We start from the raw sequence: 7,018 nt of genomic DNA on the forward strand, positions 1-7,018 counted from the left end.
TGGGGCTGTGCTGTGTTATGGGGCTGTGCTATACCCTGTGCCCCTGTAGGGCCCCACACATCCCTCACCCCACAGCTGCTTTGCCTGTCCCTGTCCTGGCAGCCCCACACATGGTAGCAGGCTGGGGGCCACGTTGTGCTGGGGGTTCCATGGGGTGGGTGGGGGTCCCACAACACTGTGGGTGTCCCAAGGAGTGGGTGGGAGTCCCAGGGTGTGGGGGTCTCACAATACTATGGGGATCCAGTGGTGTGGGTCGGGGTCCTGTGGAGTGGGTGGGGGTCCCTGGATGTGGTGGTTCCATGGTGCAGATGGGGATCCCATGATTTGGGTGGGGGACCCACAACACTGTGGGAGTCCCGTGGAGTGGGTGGGGGTCCGAAGGTGTGGGGGTCCCACAGTACTCCGGGGATATGGTGGTGTGGGTGGGGGTCCCACAATGTGGGTGGGGGTCCCATTATGGGGTGGGGGTCCCGCAGCGCCCCCCGGTGCCCGGCACTCAGCGCTGCCCGCAGCACGAGCGCCCTCTGGTGGGCGGACTCACGGGCGGACGCGTTGTGTGCGGGGAGCAGCGCGGTCTATATAGGGCCCGGTGCTCCTCAGTACCTTTAGCAGGTCCATACAGGGCCCGCTGCTCCTCAATACCTTTAGCAGGTCCATATAGGGCCCGGTGCTCCTCAATACCTTTATCAGGGCCCATATAGTGCCCGGTGCTCCTCAATACCTTTATCAGGTCCATACAGGGCCCGGTGCTCCTCAATACCTTTAGCAGGTCTATATAGGGCCCGGTGCTCCTCAATACCTATAGCAGGTCCATATAGGGCCCGGTGCTCCTCAGTACCTTTAGCAGGTCCATACAGGGCCCACACTGCAGGCCGCACAGGGCCAGCCGGGCAGCAGAGCAGCAGCAGAGCAGGCCCGATCGCCCTCAGCGCCATGGAGGGCTCTGCCTGCGGTATGCCGAGGCCCTGCAGATGCTCTGTATATCATGCAGATGCTCTGTATCGTACAGATGCTGTGTATATCATTTAGATGCTGTGTATATCATTTAGATGCTCTGTATAACTCCGTATAAGGCGCTGTGTTGGGGGTCGCTGTTCGGCCCGGAGCTGCACACTTGAAGGCCCGCGACCCCCCAGTCACCGCCCATCCAACCAACACGCCTCAAGGAAGAGGACTGGCAGGCCCCTCTACAGCGAGCTCAAAGCCCTCCTATAGCTCGCACTGTGCATTCACTGCATAGAGATCGACCGATGACCGGTTCCACTTGGCTCCCAGAGGCGGGAAAGCTAGCGCCCGGCTCCCGCCGTGCCCCTGGTCGCGGCCATCGTTCCAGCCGGCTGTTGCGCATGCGCGAGGCACGCGGCCTCAGTGCTCGGCCCGATGTGCGCGTTGCGCATGCGCAGAGCTGAGGGGAGGGGGGAGGAGAGGAGAGCGGGGGGGTGGCGGTGCGGGGCCGGGCCGCAAAATGGCCGACCAGGTTCTCCCGCTTCAAGCGAGGACAGGGAACTTCCAGGTAACGGCTGCGGAGCCCCGGGGCGGCACTGGCGGCCGGGGGGGGGTCGGGTTGGGGGTGGGTTGGGGTTGGGGTGGGGTGGAGGTTCCGTGGATGCGGCCGCCCGCAGCTCTTGGGGCCGGACGGGTGTTAGGCCCTTTGGGAGCGGTGTAGTGGTGGGGTCCCGGTGCGTTGTGGTGGGGGGGTGATGGAACCGACGGAGCGGTGCGGGGAGCTAAACGGGTCCGTGTGTGAGGAGAACGGGGGGAAACGCGACTGTATGAGCGGGATGGGAGCGGGGATGGGGGGGAAAAGGCCCGTCGGGGCGGGGGGACCTGGGGGTGGGAACGGGCTGGAGGGGACGGCAATGGGAAACGGCTGGGAGAGGGGAGAGGGGAGATGGGCTGAGAGCTGGGAGGAGCCGATGGATGGGAACATGGACGGGGTGGAACGGGGGGGGGGGGGAACCGGCACGGGGGGTGGAACTGCGGGGGTTAAAGGACCCTCCGAACCAAGGCGGCCCGTGAGCGCTGCCGGCCAGAGCAGGAACCCGATGGGTTCAATGAGAGCGAGTGGGGCGCTGCACCTGCACGGAACGAGCACGGCGCTGCGGGAGGGGCCGGGAAGGACCAGGGGGGCACGGAGCTGCGGGGTGTGCGGTGGGACCGGAGGGGAGGAGAGTGATCCTTCATTATGCTCTGCAATGGGGAGGACACATCGGGGATGTCAGCTGGTCTGGGCTGCGAGGCTGAGATCGTCTGGAGACACAGCGGTGGGGGCTGCAGGGCGATGGGGGCTGCAGGGCGATGGGGGCTGCAAGGCAATGGGGGCTGCAAGGCAATGGGGGCTGTGAGCATCTCCTGCTGGGGAACAATGAGCAACCTGGGGCCGTTGAGCCCGGAGAATAGAAGGCTGGGAGGGGAGCTGAGCGCTGCTGGATACACCCTGAGCCCCACAGTGTGAGCACGGATCCCTGCTGCAGCCCCGCACATGGGGTCAGTTATTAAACACCTTGTGATTAGCACCGACACGATGTGGTTCTGCCTGTGTGTTCCTGTCCCGGGCAGGCAGATGTTGGGTTTGGAGATTTGTTGTGGTTTGCTTTTGAAGCTCACATTGGGAGCACTGCAGAGTGTGGAAATGGGCGGCTGTGGGCCGTGTATTGCACAACGTGTGCGCACGTGGGCTCTGCTCTCCTTGTTTTCGTCCCTTTGCAGGGCAGCGTGGCTTCACAGCCAGCAATGGGAGCAGCAGAACCTGCTCCTGTGTCACTGTGTGATGTCAGAGGGAAGGGAGACAATGTCAGACAATGGCTGAGCGCTGCCCTGCTGTGCTGTGCTGAGTGCAGGGTGAGGGCTGGGCTGGGCACGGCGCTCTGCTGTGCTTCTGTGGGTCAGCCCAGGGCCTGCCTTGTGCTGTAACAGGCTGAGTCCTCTGTGCTATTATATCTGTGAGTTCCCGAGTGAGAGGAGGGGTTTATTTTGTGTACGGAGCTTTCCTTTGGGGGAACAGACCCAGAGAGAGACAGAGCACGGAGGGCAGCAGTGATGAATTATAGAGGAGCTGCTCAGGTGTCTGCATGGAGCCCTGCTGCTGTGGGTTGCTGTGCTGGGGGGGCCCTGCTGTTCCTTCCTCTCTGTTGGTTGCTCCTGGAGGTTCATTCTGACTCTGTTTCCCTGTGTTCAGACCGAGGTTGCTGGAGATGGAGCCCAGGAGCTGCTGTGCTCAGTGTGGCACCAACACGGTCATGGATGCAAAGCACCGCTCAGAGCTGGGGGACAGTCTGGTTCTGTTGGTGTGAAGTCGTTGCTTTCCATGCAGGTTCCCTTTGTGGGGTGTTTAGAAAAGCTTTTTCATCCCATTTATAGCACCTTCATTGCAGGCTGTGGTGGGTGGGATTGTTTGGTCGTTAGGCCGGGCTCTGCCATTGCTCTCGGATGGGGCTGGGGTGCAGAGGAGCCGCGTTGTTTGCAGTCTGCTCGTGGTCTGGTGATCTCAGTGGAGCCAAAGGACACAGAGCAACGAGAAGGGAGAGAAACAAAAGGTCAGGAGTGCAGCGAGTGGGTCAGGGATCCGGCTGTGGGGAGGAGAAGCAGATGCCTTTGGATTAATGATGCGGTGAAAGGAAGCGAAAACAGCCCTTGGAGCTGCTCTGCTGCTGTCCCGTGTTTCTTAGAGCTGGGGGGGGCTGGGCAGCACGGAGCTGTAGGGAGCTGTTTGGGTTCCTGGTTGCTGCAGGGAGGTGGGTACAGGTCGGGGCTGAGGGCTGCACGTGGCTCTGTGCGTTAGGGTGAAACCAGCAGCAAAGCAGGAGGGGTCGGGGGGAGCAGAGCCGGGTCTGGGGGGGAGCAGAGCTGGGTTGGGGGGGGCAGAGCTGGGTCTGGGGGGAGCAGAGCTGGGTCGGGGGGAGCAGAGCTGGGTCTGGGGGGGAGCAGAGCTGGGTCTGGGGGGGAGCAGAGCTGGGCTGGGGGGGAGCAGAGCTGGGTTGGGGGGAGCAGAGCTGGGTCTGGGGGGGAGCAGAGCTGGGTTGGGGGGCAGAGGGGTCAGCTGGGGGATGGGGGAGGTGTGACTGCAGCCAGAGCAGCACAGCGGGGCTGCTTTGCCTGCTGCTGTCTGATGCTGTAGCAGTATCGTGCTGTGTCTGTGTGCAGCTCTCCTGGTGGCACTGAGCCTCGTTGTCCAGCTGTGCTGCTGCAGCTCTGTGCTGGCTGTGTGAGCAGAGCAGCACGCAGCGCATGGTAGGAGCTGCATTGGGGTCCGTGCAGGGCTCTGTGCCCCACATTGCACCAGCACAGGTCCCTGTTGGGGTTTGTCACGGCGATGTGTAGCTGTGCTGGCCTGCAGGCAGCTCTGTGTGTTCGCAGCACTGTGTGCACTTGGGTTCTGCTGTTTGGCTGCACAGAGCTGGAGGTGCAGGTGAGGAACGTGCCCAGCACGGCCCGGTGCTGCTGTTGGAGCTGGGGGGGCGGTGGAGCCTCAGAGCTGCCCGCCCTGCAATTAAGGGCCCTTGTGTCAAAAGCTGCCCATTGAAATTCCCATCCGCCGCTAATTGCTTTTGTTGTATCACTGGAGAGGTTTGCTCTTGAAGCACTCGGATGTAATTGCTGTGTTGCTGTGTTTTTCTGCCCTGTGGTTTCGTTCAGAGGTGTGCGGTGCCTTCAGGGCTGGAGGATCCTGGTGCATTGAGCTCAGCAGTGAGGGTTTGACTGTGCCCGTGTTAGTGCAGGCTGCCCAGCTCCCATCGCACCCTGTGCTGTATTACCTCCCTTCTCGGAACCTGGCGTTGTCCAGCAGAGCTGAGGGCAGGATGGAGCCCCATGGGAGCACATTGCTCCAGGACGCATCATATCCCGTGCATTGATGGATGCTGGAGGAGCCCCGCAGAGCTGTGCAGTGTGGGAGCAGGGCGCTGTGCATCAGCCTTGCGTTGGAGCTGCTCCATGGCACACAGCTGTGTGCTGCACCTCCCCAAGGAGCCACACGCTGCCCATGGCTGTGCTGGAATAAGTGGAGGAGTTGTGCAGGGCAGGACTGTGGCACCATGGATGTGCTGCTGGGCTGTGCCCTGCCTGGCTCCTCACATCACTGCTGGCTCTATGGGCCTCTTTGGCCCCTTCCTTTGTTAGTGGTGGCCGTGAGCAGGGCTGTGTGTGCACAGCAGCCGGAGCAGAGGCTCCTTTTGGTGCTCAGCAGCCCTGATTTATGATGGTTTTGCTTCACCTTTGTTCCGGGTTGTTCCCTTCACTCAGAGCTTTGCTCTGCACAGTGGAGCAGGTCGGAGCTCTGGCATTACCTTCTCAGTGCTCCCAGCCGTGTCCTGCAGGATCGCGGTGTGTTCTCACTACATTTGGGGTTTAATTCGTGGTTAGATCGGAGCATCTTCCCCTGCTGCATTGTCTCAGTGCAGGGGGCACAAAATGGCTCCGTTTAAGCGCCGGGTCGGAGCGCAGCACACAGCAGATGGAGCCGCCCCCATCCAGCTCCAGGAGGGATGCAAATACATCAAGTCCAGCCCTATGGATAGCAATGGGAGCGCTGGCTCTCACACAAGCTGAGTTTGCTTCTGGGCTGCTTTGCAATCGACTTGGATGAGGTTCAGCCTTTGGCATCGCTTCCGGGAGGGGACTCTTTTGTTTTTGTTAGCAAGGCCTGCAATGGGCCGGGCGGGCTTTGGAGCTGAGCCTCGGTGCCTTCAGATGGAGCCTCGGTGCCTTCAGATGGAGCCTCGGTGCCTTCAGATGGAGCCTCGGTGCCTTCAGATGGAACCTCGGTGCCTTCAGATGGAGCCTCGGTGCCTTCAGATGGAGCCTCAGTGCCTTCAGGTGGAGCCTCAGTGCCTTCAGATGGAACCTCGGTGCCTTCAGATGGAACCTCGGTGCCTTCCAATGGAGCAGGCAGGGAGGTTGGGTGGCCCCAGAGGTGACCCTGCTGGCAGGCAGCGCTGGCTGCAGGCAGCAAGTCGTGCTGGGAAGTCAGAAGGGAGAAAAGCCAGCACAGTTTGTAGTGCTGATGTGAATGCTCTGCAGATTGCGTCCCTGGGTGTGACGTTCTGCTGTGAGGGGCTGCAGGGGGGGCGGCTGCAGGACAGCCGGTGTTTGGGTACGAGCACCAAATCCTGTTCTCTTGGCTCTGGGTGTCCAGGGACTGTGGGTGCTGCCCTGTGCTCTGCCCTGCCGGCTGCACTCAGCTGGGAGCAACATCTCACGTTGGATCTGTGCGTTCCTTGCAGCAGAAGGAAGGCAGCAAAGTGCTGCTGTGCTCAGCGGTGGCGCTGTGAGCTCCTGCTCGGGCTGGTGGCAGCGCTGGGCTGGGAGGGGCTGGGGGCACTGGTGGGTGTGGGGCAGCCCTGGGTGTGATGCTGGTGCAGCGCTGGTTGCTGGGGATGCAGCGTGAACATCTGTGAGCAAAAGCAGCTGCCGTGTTTGTGGTGTCAGGAATTTACAGCTTCAGACAGGCCACAATGGAGGTGGTTGTCCTGAAATGGCTGCTGCTTCCATCCCGCTTTGTGCACAGTGCAGTGGGATGGGAGAGCTGCAGCCTGCTGTGTTGTGCTGCTTGTCCGGGTAACTTTGTGTGGTGGTGTTTTTTGTGGTTTTATGTGGGCCGTGGTGGGTGGGTGCGGTAACTTGGTTGTGGTTGTTTTTTTGTGTGTGGTTTTTTTGTTGGTTTCGGTTGTTTGTTGTGTTGTGTTGTTGGTGGGGGTGTGTTTTTGTTGGGGTTGTTGTGTGGGTTGTGGTTTGTGTGTGTTGTTTTTGGTGTGTTGGTGTTGGTTGGGTGGGTTGTGTGGTGGTTGGGTGTTTGGTTGTTTGGTTTTTTAGGGTGGTGGCCGTGGGTGCTGTGCCGGTAACCGGGCCGTGGTGCTGTGCCGGTACCGGGCCGTGGTGCTGTGCCGGTACCGGGCCGTGGTGCTGTGCCGGTACCGGGCCGTGGTGCTGTTGCCGGTACCGGCGGCCGTGGTGCCTGTGCAGGTACCCGGCCGTGGTGCTTGTGCTGGTTCCCAGCTGTCGGTTATTTATTGTGCTGGCA

Source organism: Coturnix japonica, chromosome 27 (assembly GCF_001577835.2).
Source record: "Coturnix japonica isolate 7356 chromosome 27, Coturnix japonica 2.1, whole genome shotgun sequence".
In the NCBI taxonomy this organism is placed as follows: Eukaryota; Metazoa; Chordata; class Aves; order Galliformes; family Phasianidae; genus Coturnix; species Coturnix japonica.